Genomic DNA, 14,525 nt, shown 5'->3' on the forward strand with positions numbered 1-14,525 from the left:
GGCAGCACTAAGGATGCAGTGCAGTGAGTCCAGAGAGTGCACTGGCACCACTGGGGATGCAGTGCAGTGAGTCCAGAGAGTGCACTGGCACCACTGGGGATGCGGTGCAGTTACTCCAGAGACTGCACTGGCACCACCGGGTATGCAGTGCAGTGAGTCCAGAGAGTGCACTGGCACCACTGGGGATGCAGTGCAGTGAGTCCAGAGATTGCACTGGCACCACTGGGGATGCAGTGCTGTGACTCCAGAGAGCGCACTGGCACCACTGGGGATGCACTGCAGTGAGCCCAGAGAGTGCACTGGCACCAGTGGGGATGCACTGCAGTGAGTCCAGTGAGTGCAGTGGCACCACTGGGGAAGCAGTGCAGTGAGTCCAGAGAGTGCACTGGCACCAATGGGGATGCAGTTTAGTGAGTCCAGAGAGTGCACTGGCACCACTGGGGATGCAGTGCAGTGAGTCCAGTGAGTGTACTGGCACCACTGGGGATGCAGTGCAGTGAGTCCAGAGAGTGCACTGGCACCACTGGTGATGCACTGCAGTGAGTCCAGAGAGTGCACTGGCACCACTGGTGATGCACTGCTGTGAGTCCAGAGAGTGCTCTTTCACCACAGGGGATGCAGTGCAGTGACTCAAGAGAGTGCACTGGCAGCACTGGGGATGCACTGCAGTGAGTCCAGAGAGTGCACTGGCACCATTGGAGATGCAGTGCAGTGAGTCCAGAGAGTGCACTGGCACCACTGGTGATGCACTGCTGTGAGTCCAGAGAGTGCTCTTTCACCACAGGGGATGCAGTGCAGTGAGTCCAGAGAGTGCACTGGCAGCACTGGGGATGCAGTGCAGTGAGTCCAGAGAGTGCACTGGCACCACTGGAGATGCAGTGCAGTGAGTCCAGAGAGTGCACTGGAACCACTGGGGATGCAGTGCAGTGAGTCCAGAGAATGCACGGGCATCACTGGGGATGCACTGCAGTGAGTCCAGAAAGTGCAGTGGCACCACTGGGGATGCACTGCAGTGAGTCCAGAGAGTGCTTTGGCACCAGTGGGGATGCACTGCAGTTACTCCAGAGACTGCACTGGCACCAGTGGGGAAGCAGTGCAGTGAGTCCATAGAGTGCACTGGCACCACTGGGGATGCACTGCAGTGAGTCCAGAGAGTGCACTGGCACCACTGGGGATGCCCTGCAGTGAGTCCAGAGAGTGCACTGTCACCACTGGGGATGCACTACAGTGAGTCCACAGAGTGCACTGGCACCACTGGGGATGCAGTGCAGTGAGTCCAGAGAGTGCACTGGCACCACTGGGGATGCAGTGCAGTGAATCCAGTGAGTGCACTGGCACCACTGGTGATGCAGTGCAGTGAGTCCAGAGAGTGCACTGGCACTACTGGGGATGCAGTGCAGTGAGTCCAGAGAGTGCACTGGCACCACTGGGGATGCACCTCAGTGAGTCCAGAGAGTGCACTGTCACTACTGGGAATGCAGTGCAGTGAGTCCAGAGAGTGCACTGGCACCAGTGGGGATGCAGTGCAGTGAGTCCAGAGAGTGCACTGGCACCACTGGGGATGCACTGCAGTGAGTCCAGAGATTGCACTGGCACCACTGGGGATGCAGTACAGTGAGTCCACACAGTGCACTGGCACCACTGGGGATGCAGTGCAGTGAGTCCAGAGAGTGCACTGGCACCACTGGGGATGCAGTGCAGTGAGTCCAGAGAGTGCACTGGCACCACTGGTGATGCACTGCTGTGAGTCCAGAGAGTGCTCTTTCACCACAGGGGATGCAGAACAGTGACTCAAGAGAGTGCACTGGCAGCACTGGGGATGCAGTGCAGTGAGTCCAGAGAGTGCACTGGCACCACTGCGGATGCACTGCAGTGAGTCCAGAGAGTGCACTGGCTCCACTGGGGATGCACTGCAGTGGGTCCAGAGAGTGCACTGGCACCACTGGGGATGCACTGCAGTGAGTCCAGAGAGTGTACTGGCACCACTGGGGATGCACTGAAGTGAGTCCAGAGAGTGCACTGGCACCACTGAGAATGCACTTCAGTGAGTCCAGAGAGTGCACTGGCACCACTGGGGATGCACTGCAGTGAGTCCACAGAGTGCACTAGCACCACTGGGGATGCAGTGCAGTGAGTCCAGAGAGTGCGCTGGAACCACTGGGGATGCAGTGCAGTGAGTCCAGAGAGTGCACTGGCACCACTGGGGATGCAGTGCAGTGAGTCCAGAGAGTGCACTGGCACCACTGGGGATGCACTGCAGTGAGTCCAGTGAGTGCACTGGCACCACTGGGGATGCAGTGCAGTGAGTCCAGAGAGTGCACTGGCACCACTGGGGAAGCAGTGCAGTGAGTCCAGAGAGTGCAGTGGCACCACTAGGGATGCAGTGCAGTGAGTCCAGAGAGTGCACTGGCAGCACTGGGGATGCAGTGCAGTGAGTCCAGAAATTGCACTGGTACCACTGGGGATGCAGTGCAGTGAGTCCACACAGTGCACTAGCACCACTGGGGATGCAGTGCAGTGAGTCCAGAGAGTGCACTGGCACCACTGGGGATGCAGTGCAGTGAGTCCAGAGAGTGCACTGGCACCACTGGTGATGCACTGCTGTGAGTCCAGAGAGTGCTCTTTCACCACAGGGGATGCAGTGCAGTGACTCAAGAGAGTGCACTGGCAGCACTGGGGATGCAGTGCAGTGAGTCCAGAGAGTGCACTGGCACCACTGGAGATGCAGTGCAGTGAGTCCAGAGAGTGCACTGGCACCACTGCGGATGCACTGCAGTGAGTCCAGAGAGTGCACTGGCTCCACTGGGGATGCACTGCACTGAGTCCAGAGAGTGCACTGGCACCACTGGGGATGCACTGCAGTGAGTCCAGAGAGTGTACTGGCACCACTGGGGATGCACTGAAGTGAGTCCAGAGAGTGCACTGGCACCACTGAGAATGCACTTCAGTGAGTCCAGAGAGTGCACTGGCACCACTGGGGATGCACTGCAGTGAGTCCACAGAGTGCACTAGCACCACTGGGGATTCAGTGCAGTAAGTCCAGAGAGTGCGCTGGAACCACTGGGGATGCAGTGCAGTGAGTCCAGAGAGTGCACTGGCACCACTGGGGATGCAGTGCAGTGAGTCCAGAGAGTGCACTGGCACCAGTGGGGATGCACTGCAGTGAGTCCAGTGAGTGCACTGGCACCACTGGGGATGCAGTGCAGTGAGTCCAGAGAGTGCACTGGCACCAGTGGGGAAGCAGTGCAGTGAGTCCATAGAGTGCACTGGCAGCACTGGGGATGCAGTGCAGTGAGTCCAGAGAGTGCACTGGCACCACTGGGGATGCAGTTCAGTGAGTCCAGAGAGTGCACTGGCACCACTGGGGATGCAGTGCAGTGACTCCAGAGAGTGCACTGGCACCACTGAGAATGCACTTCAGTGAGTCCAGAGAGTGCACTGGCACCACTGGGGATGCACTGCAGTGAGTCCAGAGATTGCACTAGCACCACTGGGGATGCAGTGCTGTGACTCCAGAGAGCGCACAGGCACCACTGGGGATGCAGTGCGGTGAGTCCAGAGAGTGCACTGGCACCACTGGGGATGCACTGCAGTGAGCCCAGAGAGTGCACTGGCACCAGTGGGGATGCACTGCAGTGAGTCCAGTGAGTGCACTGTCAGTACTGGGGAAGCAGTGCAGTGAGTCCAGAGAGTGCAGAGGCACCACTGGTGATGCAGTTTAGTGAGTCCAGAGAGTGCACTGGCACCACTGGGGATGCAGTGCAGTGAGTCCAGTGAGTGTACTGGCACCACTGGGGATGCACTGCAGTGAGTCCAGAGAGTGCACTGGCACCACTGAGAATGCACTTCAGTGAGACCAGAGAGTGCACTGGCACCACTGGGGATGCACTTCAGTGAGTCCAGAGAGTGCACTGGCACCACTGGGGATGCAGTGCTGTGACTCCAGAGAGTGCACTGGCACCACTGGGGATGCAGTGCAGTGAGTCCAGAGAGTGCACTGGCACCACTGGGAATGCGGTGCCGGGAGTCCAGAGAGTGCTTTGGCACCAGTGGGGATGCACTGCAGTTACTCCAGAGACTGCACTGGCACCACTGGGGATGCAGTGCAGTGAGTCCAGAGAGTGCACTGGCACCACTGGGGATGCACTGCAGTGAGTCCAGAGAGTGCACTGTCACCATTGGGGATGCACTGCAGTGAGTCCAGAGAGTGCACTGTCACCACTGGGGATGCACTGCAGTGAGTCCACAGAGTGCACTGGCACCACTGGGGATGCAGTGCAGTGAGTCCAGAGAGTGCACTGGCACCACTGGGGATGCATTGCAGTGAGTCCAGAGAGTGCACTGTCACCACTGGGGATGCACTGCAGTGAGTCCACAGAGTGCACTGGCACCACTGGGGATGCAGTGCAGTGAGTCCAGAGAGTGCACTGTCACCACTGGGGATGCACTGCAGTGAATCCAGTGAGTGCACTGGCACCACTGGTGATACAGTGCAGTGAGTCCAGAGAGTGCACTGGCACCACTGGGGATGCAGTGCAGTGAGTCCAGAGAGTGCACTGGCACCACTGGGGATGCATTGCAGTGAGTCCAGAGAGTGCACTGGCACCACAGATGATGCAGTACAGTGAGTCCAGTTAGTGCACTGGCACCACTGGGGATGTAGTGCAGTGACTCGAGAGAGTGCACTTACACCACTGGGGATGCAGTGCAGTGAGTCCAGAGAGTGCACTGGCACCACTGGGGATGCACTGCAGTGAGTCCAGAGAGTGCACTGGCACCACTGGGGATGCAGTGCAGTGAGTCCAGAGAGTGCACTGGCACCACTGGGAATGCAGAGAAGTGAGTGCAGAGATTGCACTGGCACCACTGTGGATGCAGTGCAGTGAGTCCAGAGACTTCACTGGCACCACTGGGAATGCAGAGAAGTGAGTGCAGAGAGTGCACTGGCAGCACTGGTGATACAGTGCAGTGAGTCCAGAGAGTGCACTGGCACCACTGGGGATGCACTGCAGTGAGTCCAGAGAGTGCACTGGCACCACTGGGGATGCAGTCCAGTGAGTCCAGAGATTGCACTGGCACCACTGGGGATGCAGTGCAGTGAGTCCAGAGAGTGCACTGGCACCACTGGGGATGCAGTGCATTGAGTCCAGAGAGTGCACTGGCACAACTGGGGATGCACTTCAGTGAGTCCAGAGAGAGCACTGGCACCAGTGGGGATGCAGTGCAGTGAGTCCAGAGAGTGCACTGGCACCACTGGGGATGCACTGCAGTGAGTCCAGAGAGTACACTGGCACCAGTGGGGATGCAGTGCAGTGAGTCCAGAGAGTGCACTGGCACCACTGGGGATGCAGTGCAGTCAGTCCAGTGAGTGCACTGGCACCACTGGGTGTGCAGTACAGTGAGTCCAGAGAGTGCACTGGCACCACTGGGGATGCACTGCAGTGAGTCCAGACAGTGCACTGGCACCACTGGGGATGCCATGCAGTGAGTCCAGAGAGTGCACTGGCACCACTGGGGATGCAGTGCAGTGAGTCCAGAGAGTGCACTGGCACCACTGGGGATGCAGTGCAGTGAGTCCAGAGAGTGCACTGGCACCACTGGGGCTTCAGTGCAGTGAGTCCAGAGAGTGCACTGGCAGCACTGGGGATGCAGTGCAGTGAGTCCAGAGAGTGCACTGGCACCACTGGGGATGCACTGCAGTGAGTCCAGAGAGTGCACTGTCACCACTGGGGATGCAGTACAGTGAGTCCAGAGAGTGCACTGGCACCAGTGGGTATGCAGTACAGTGAGTCCAGAGAGTGCACTGGCACCACTGGGCATGCAGTGCAGTGAGTCCAGAGAGAGCACTGGCACCACTGGGGATGCGGTGCTGGGAGTCCAGAGAGTGCTTTGGCACCAGTGGGGATGCAGTGCAGTTACTCCAGAGACTGCACTGGCACCACCGGGGATGCAGTGCAGTGAGTCCAGAGAGTGCACTGGCACCACTGGGGATGCAGTGCAGTGAGTCCAGAGATTGCACTGGCACCACTGGGGATGCAGTGCTGTGACTCCAGAGAGTGCACTGGCACCACTGGGGATGCAGTGCAGTGAGTCCAGAGAGTGCACTGGCACCACTGGGGATGCACTGCAGTGAGCCCAGAGAGTGCACTGGCACCTGTGGGGATGCACTGCAGTGAGTCCAGTGAGTGCACTGGCACCACTGGGGAAGCAGTGCAGTGAGTCCAGAGAGTGCAGTGGCACCACTGGTGATGCAGTTTAGTGAGTCCAGAGAGTGCACTGGCACCACTGGGGATGCAGTGCATTGAGTCCAGTGAGTGTACTGGCACCACTGGGGATGCACTGCAGTGAGTCCAGAGAGTGCACTGGCACCACTGAGAATGCACTTCAATGAGTCCAGAGAGTGCACTGGCACCACTGGGGATGCAGTGCAGTGAGTCCAGAGAGTGCACTGGCACCACTGGGGATGCACTGCAGTGAGTCCAGAGAGTGCACTGTCACCACTGGGGATGCAGTACAGTGAGTCCACAGAGTGCACTGGCACCACTGGGGATGCAGTGCAGTGAGTCCAGAGAGTGCACTGGCACCACTGGGGATGCAGTGCAGTGAATCCAGTGAGTGCACTGGCACCACTGAGAATGCAGTGCAGTGAGTCCAGAGAGTGCACTGGCACTACTGGGGATGCAGTGCAGTGAGTCCAGAGAGTGCACTGGCACCACTGGGGATGCACTGCAGTGAGTCCAGAGAGTGCACTGTCACTACTGGGGATGCAGTGCAGTGAGTCCAGAGAGTGCACTGGCACCACTGGGGATGCAGTGCAGTGAGTCCAGAGAGTGCACTGGCACCACTGGGGATGCACTGCAGTGAGTCCAGAGAGTGCACTGGCACCACGGTGGATGCAGTACAGTGAGTCCACACAGTGCACTAGCACCACTGGGGATGCAGTGCATTGAGTCCAGAGAGTGCAGAGGCACCACTGGGGATGCAGTGCAGTGAGTCCAGAGAGTGCACTGGCACCACTGGTGATGCACTGCTGTGAGTCCAGAGAGTGCTCTTGCACCACAGGGGATGCAGTGCAGTGACTCAAGAGAGTGCACTGGCAGCACTGGGGATGCAGTGCAGTGAGTCCAGAGAGTGCACTGGCACCACTGGAGATGCAGTGCAGTGAGTCCAGAGAGTGCAATGGCACCACTGCGGATGCACTGCAGTGAGTCCAGAGAGTGCACTGGCACCACTGGGGATGCACTGCAGTGAGTCCAGAGAGTGCACTGGCACCACTGGGGATGCACTGCAGTGAGTCCAGAGAGTGTACTGGCACCACTGGGGATGCACTGAAGTGAGTCCAGAGAGTGCACTGGCACCACTGAGAATGCACTTCAGTGAGTCCAGAGAGTGCACTGGCACCACAGGGGATGCACTGCAGTGAGTCCACAGAGTGCACTAGCACCACTGGGGATGCAGTGCAGTGAGTCCAGAGAGTGCACTGGCACCACTGGGGATGCAGTGCATTGAGTCCAGAGAGTGCACTGGCACCACTGGGGATGCAGTGCAGTGAGTCCAGAGAGTGCACTGGCACCAGTGGGGATGCACTGCAGTGAGTCCAGTGAGTGCACTGGCACCACTGGGGATGCAGTGCAGTGAGTCCAGAGAGTGCACTGGCACCACTGGGGAAGCAGTGCAGTGAGTCCAGAGAGTGCAGTGGCACCACTAGGGATGCAGTGCAGTGAGTCCAGAGAGTGCACTGGCAGCACTGGGGATGCAGTGCAGTGAGTCCAGAGAGTGCACTGGCACCACTGGGGATGCAGTTCAGTGAGTCCAGAGAGTGCACTGGCACCACTGGGGATGCAGTGCAGTGAGTCCAGAGAGTGCACTGGCACCACTGAGAATGCACTTCAGTGAGTCCAGAGAGTGCACTGGCACCACTGGGGATGCAGTGCAGTGAGTCCAGAGATTGCACTGGCACCACTGGGGATGCAGTGCTGTGACTCCAGAGAGCGCACAGGCACCACTGGGGATGCAGTGCAGTGAGTCCAGAGAGTGCACTGGCACCACTGGGGATGCACTGCAGTGAGCCCAGAGAGTGCACTGGCACCAGTGGGGATGCACTGCAGTGAGTCCAGTGAGTGCACTGGCACCACTGGGGAAGCAGTGCAGTGAGTCCAGAGAGTGCAGAGGCACCACTGGTGATGCAGTTTAGTGAGTCCAGAGAGTGCACTGGCACCACTGGGGATGCAGTGCAGTGAGTCCAGTGAGTGTACTGGCACCACTGGGGATGCAGTGCAGTGAGTCCAGAGAGTGCACTGGCACCACTGAGAATGCACTTCAGTGAGTCCAGAGAGTGCACTGGCACCACTGGGGATGCACTTCAGTGAGTCCAGAGGGTGCACTGGCACCACTGGGGATGCACTGCAGTGAGTCCAGAGAGTGCACAGGCACCACTGGGGATGCAGTGCTAGACTCCAGAGAGTGCACTGGCACCACTGGGGATGCAGTGCAGTGAGTCCAGAGAGTGCACTGGCACCACTGGGGATGCGGTGCCGGGAGTCCAGAGAGTGCTTTGGCACCAGTGGGGATGCACTGCAGTTACTCCAGAGACTGCACTGGCACCACTGGGGATGCAGTGCAGTGAGTCCAGAGAGTGCACTGGCACCACTGGGGATGCACTTTCGTGAGTCCAGAGAGTGCACTGTCACCACTGGGGATGCAGTGCAGTGAGTCCAGAGAGTGCACTGGCACTACTGGGGATGCAGTGCAGTGAGTCCAGAGAGTGCACTGGCACCACTGGGGATGCACTGCAGTGAGTCCACAGAGTGCACTAGCACCACTGGGGATTCAGTGCAGTGAGTCCAGAGAGTGCACTGGCACCACTGGGGATGCAGTGCAGCAAGTCCAGAGAGTGCACTGGCACCACTGGGGATGCAGTGCAGTGAGTCCAGAGAGTGCACTGGCACCAGTGGGGATGCACTGCAGTGAGCCCAGAGAGCGCACTGGCACCACTGGGGATGCAGTGCAGTGAGTCCAGAGAGTGCACTGGCACCACTGGGGAAGCAGTGCAGTGAGTCCATAGAGTGCACTGGCAGCACTGGGGATGTAGTGCAGTGAGTCCAGAGAGTGCACTGGCACCACTGGGGATGCAGTTCAGTGAGTCCAGAGAGTGCACTGGCACCACTGGGGATGCAGTGCAGTGACTCCAGAGAGTGCACTGGCACCACTGAGAATGCACTTCAGTGAGTCCAGAGAGTGCACTGGCACCACTGGGGATGCACTGCAGTGAGTCCAGAGATTGCACTAGCACGACTGGGGATGCAGTGCTGTGACTCCAGAGAGCGCACAGGCACCACTGGGGATGCAGTGCAGTGAGTCCAGAGAGTGCACTGGCACCACTGGGGATGCACTGCAGTGAGTCCAGAGAGTGCACTGGCACCACTGGGGATGCAGTACAGTGAGTCCAGAGAGTGCACTGTCACCACTGGGGATGCAGTACAGTGAGTCCACAGAGTGCACTGGCACCACTGGGGATGCAGTGCAGTGAGTCCAGAGAGTGCACTGGCACCACTGGGGATGCAGTACAGTGAGTCCACAGAGTGCACTGGCACCACTGGGGATGCAGTGCAGTGAGTCCAGAGAGTGCACTGGCACCACTGGGGATGCAGTGCAGTGAATCCAGTGAGTGCACTGGCACCACTGAGAATGCAGTGCAGTGAGTCCAGAGAGTGCACTGGCACTACTGGGGATGCAGTGCAGTGAGTCCAGAGAGTGCACTGGCACCACTGGGGATGCACTGCAGTGAGTCCAGAGAGTGCACTGTCACCACTGGGGATGCAGTGCAGTGAGTCCAGAGAGTGCACTGGCACCACTGGGGATGCAGTGCAGTGAGTCCAGAGAGTGCACTGGCACCACTGGGGATGCACTGCAGTGAGTCCAGAGAGTGCACTGGCACCACGGTGGATGCAGTACAGTGAGTCCACACAGTGCACTAGCACCACTGGGGATGCAGTGCATTGAGTCCAGAGAGTGCACTGGCACCACTGGGGATGCAGTGCAGTGAGTCCAGAGAGTGCACTGGCACCACTGGTGATGCACTGCTGTGAGTCCAGAGAGTGCTCTGGCACCACAGGGGATGCAGTGCAGTGACTCAAGAGAGTGCACTGGCAGCACTGGGGATGCAGTGCAGTGAGTCCAGAGAGTGCACTGGCACCACTGGAGATGCAGTGCAGTGAGTCCAGAGAGTGCAATGGCACCACTGCGGATGCACTGCAGTGAGTCCAGAGAGTGCACTGGCACCACTGGGGATGCACTGCAGTGAGTCCAGAGAGTGCACTGGCACCACTGGGGATGCACTGCAGTGAGTCCAGAGAATGTACTGGCACCACTGGGGATGCACTGAAGTGAGTCCAGAGAGTGCACTGGCACCACTGAGAATGCACTTCAGTGAGTCCAGAGAGTGCACTGGCACCACAGGGGATGCACTGCAGTGAGTCCACAGAGTGCACTAGCACCACTGGGGATGCAGTGCAGTGAGTCCAGAGAGTGCGCTGGAACCACTGGGGATGCAGTGCAGTTAATCCAGAGAGTGCACTGGCACCACTGGGGATGCAGTGCAGTGAGTCCAGAGAGTGCACTGGCACCAGTGGGGATGCACTGCAGTGAGTCCAGTGAGTGCACTGGCACCACTGGGGATGCAGTGCAGTGAGTCCAGAGAGTGCACTGGCACCACTGGGGAAGTAGTGCAGTGAGTCCAGAGAGTGCAGTGGCACCACTAGGGATGCAGTGCAGTGAGTCCAGAGAGTGCACTGGCAGCACTGGGGATGCAGTGCAGTGAGTCCAGAGAGTGCACTGGCACCACTGGGGATGCAGTTCAGTGAGTCCAGAGAGTGCACTGGCACCACTGGGGATGCAGTGCAGTGAGTCCAGAGAGTGCACTGGCACCACTGAGAATGCACTTCAGTGAGTCCATAGAGTGCACTGGCACCACTGGGGATGCAGTGCAGTGAGTCCAGAGATTGCACTGGCACCACTGGGGATGCAGTGCTGTGACTCCAGAGAGCGCACAGGCACCACTGGGGATGCAGTGCAGTGAGTCCATAGAGTGCACTGGCACCACTGGGGATGCACTGCAGTGAGCCCAGAGACTGCACTGGCACCAGTGGGGATGCACTGCAGTGAGTCCAGTGAGTGCACTGGCACCACTGGGGAAGCAGTGCAGTGAGTCCAGAGAGTGCAGAGGCACCACTGGTGATGCAGTTTAGTGAGTCCAGAGAGTGCACTGGCACCACTGGGGATGCAGTGCAGTGAGTCCAGTGAGTGTACTGGCACCACTGGGGATGCAGTGCAGTGAGTCCAGAGAGTGCACTGGCACCACTGAGAATGCACTTCAGTGAGTCCAGAGAGTGCACTGGCACCACTGGGGATGCACTTCAGTGAGTCCAGAGAGTGCACTGGCACCACTGGGGATGCACTGCAGTGAGTCCAGAGAGTGCACTGGCACCACTGGGGATGCAGTGCTAGACTCCAGAGAGTGCACTGGCACCACTGGGGATGCAGTGCAGTGAGTCCAGAGAGTGCACTGGCACCACTGGGGATGCGGTGCCGGGAGTCCAGAGAGTGATTTGGCACCAGTGGGGATGCACTGCAGTTACTCCAGAGACTGCACTGGCACCACTGGGGATGCAGTGCAGTGAGTCCAGAGAGTGCACTGGCACCACTGGGGATGCACTTTCGTGAGTCCAGAGAGTGCACTGTCACCACTGGGGATGCAGTGCAGTGAGTCCGGAGAGTGCACTGGCACTACTGGGGATGCAGTGCAGTGAGTCCAGAGAGTGCACTGGCACCACTGGGGATGCACTGCAGTGAGTCCACAGAGTGCACTAGCACCACTGGGGATTCAGTGCAGTGAGTCCAGAGAGTGCACTGGCACCACTGGGGATGCAGTGCAGCAAGTCCAGAGAGTGCACTGGCACCACTGGGGATGCAGTGCAGTGAGTCCAGAGAGTGCACTGGCACCAGTGGGGATGCACTGCAGTGAGCCCAGAGAGCGCACTGGCACCACTGGGGATGCAGTGCAGTGAGTCCAGAGAGTGCACTGGCACCACTGGGGAAGCAGTGCAGTGAGTCCATAGAGTGCTCTGGCAGCACTGGGGATGTAGTGCAGTGAGTCCAGAGAGTGCACTGGCACCACTGGGGATGCAGTTCAGTGAGTCCAGAGAGTGCACTGGCACCACTGGGGATGCAGTGCAGTGACTCCAGAGAGTGCACTGGCACCACTGAGAATGCACTTCAGTGAGTCCAGAGAGTGCACTGGCACCACTGGGGATGCACTGCAGTGAGTCCAGAGATTGCACTAGCACGACTGGGGATGCAGTGCTGTGACTCCAGAGAGCGCACAGGCACCACTGGGGATGCAGTGCAGTGAGTCCAGAGAGTGCACTGGCACCACTGGGGATGCACTGCAGTGAGCCCAGAGAGTGCACTGGCACCAGTGGGGATGCACTGCAGTGAGTCCAGTGAGTGCACTGGCACCACTGGGGAAGCAGTGCAGTGAGTCCAGAGAGTGCACTGGCACCACTGGTGATGCAGTTTAGTGAGTCCAGAGAGTGCACTGGCACCACTGGGGATGCAGTGCAGTGAGTCCAGAGAGTGTACTGGCACCACTGGGGATGCAGTGCAGTGAGTCCAGAGAGTGCACTGGCACCACTGAGAATGCACTTCAGTGAGTCCAGAGAGTGCACTGGCACCACTGGGGATGCACTTCAGTGAGTCCAGAGAGTGCACTGGCACCACTGGGGATGCGGTGCCGGGTGTCCAGAGAGTGCTTTGGCACCAGTGGGGATGCACTGCAGTTACTCCAGAGACTGCACTGTCACCACTGGGGATGCACTGCAGTGAGTCCACAGAGTGCACTGGCACCACTAGGGATGCAGTGCAGTGAGTCCAGAGAGTGCACTGGTACCACTGGGGATGCACTGCAGTGACTCCAGAGAGTGCACTGGCACCACTGAGAATGCACTTCAGTGAGTCCAGAGAGTGCACTGGCACCACTGGGGATGCAGTGCAGTGAGTCCAGAGAGTGCACTGGCACCACTGGGGATGCATTGCAGTGAGTCCAGAGAGTGCACTGGCACCACAGATGATGCAGTACAGTGAGTCCAGTGAGTGCACTGGCACCACTGGGGATGTAGTGCAGTGACTCGAGAGAGTGCACTTGCACCACTGGGGATGCAGTGCAGTGAGTCCAGAGAGTGCACTGGCACCACTGGGGATGCACTGCAGTGAGTCCAGAGAGTGCACTGGCACCACTGGGGATGCAGTGCAGTGAGTCCAGAGAGTGCACTGGCACCACTGGTGATGCACTGCAGTGAGTCCAGAGATTGCACTGGCACCACTGTGGATGCAGTGCAGTGAGTCCAGAGACTTCACTGGCACCACTGGGAATGCAGAGAAGTGAGTGCAGAGAGTGCACTGGCACCACTGGGGATGCAGTGCAGTGAGTCCAGAGAGTGCACTGGCACCACTGGGGATGCAGTGCAGTGAGTCAAGAGAGTGCACTGGCACCACTGGGAATGCACTGCAGTGAGTCCAGAGAGTGCACTGGCACCACTGGTGATGCAGTACAGTGAGTCCAGAGAGTGTACTGGCACCACTGGGGATGCACTGCAGTGAGTCCAGAGAGTGCACTGGCACCACTGGGGATGCACTGCAGTGAGTCCAGAGAGTGCAGTGGCACCACTGGGGATGCACTGCAGTGAGTCCAGAGAGTGCACTGGCAGCACTAAGGATGCAGTGCAGTGAGTCCAGAGAGTGCACTGGCACCACTGAGAATGCACTTCAGTGAGTCCAGAGAGTGCACTGGCACCACTGGGGATGCGGTGCAGTTACTCCAGAGACTGCACTGGCACCACCGGGTATGCAGTGCAGTGAGTCCAGAGAGTGCACTGGCACCACTGGGGATGCAGAGCAGTGAGTCCAGAGATTGCACTGGCACCACTGGGGATGCAGTGCTGTGACTCCAGAGAGCGCACTGGCACCACTGGGGATGCAGTGCAGTGAGTCCAGAGAGTGCACTGGCACCACTGGGGATGCACTGCAGTGAGCCCAGAGAGTGCACTGGCACCAGTGGGGATGCACTGCAGTGAGTCCAGTGAGTGCAGTGGCACCACTGAGGAAGCAGTGCAGTGAGTCCAGAGAGTGCAGTGGCACCACTGGGGATGCAGTTTAGTGAGTCCAGAGAGTGCACTGGCACCACTGGGGATGCAGTGCAGTGAGTCCAGTGAGTGTACTGGCACCACTGGGGATGCAGTGCAGTGAGTCCAGAGAGTGCACTGGCACCACTGGTGATGCACTGCAGTGAGTCCAGAGAGTGCACTGGCACCACTGGTGATGCACTGCTGTGAGTCCAGAGAGTGCTCTTTCACCACAGGGGATGCAGTGCAGTGACTCAAGAGAGTGCACTGGCAGCACTGGGGATGCACTGCAGTGAGTCCAGAGAGTGCACTGGCACCATTGGAGATGCAGTGCAGTGAGTCCAGAGA

This window comes from Anser brachyrhynchus (genome assembly GCF_964034855.1).
Source record: "Anser brachyrhynchus genome assembly, contig: SCAFFOLD_32, whole genome shotgun sequence".
Lineage (NCBI taxonomy): Eukaryota > Metazoa > Chordata > Aves > Anseriformes > Anatidae > Anser > Anser brachyrhynchus.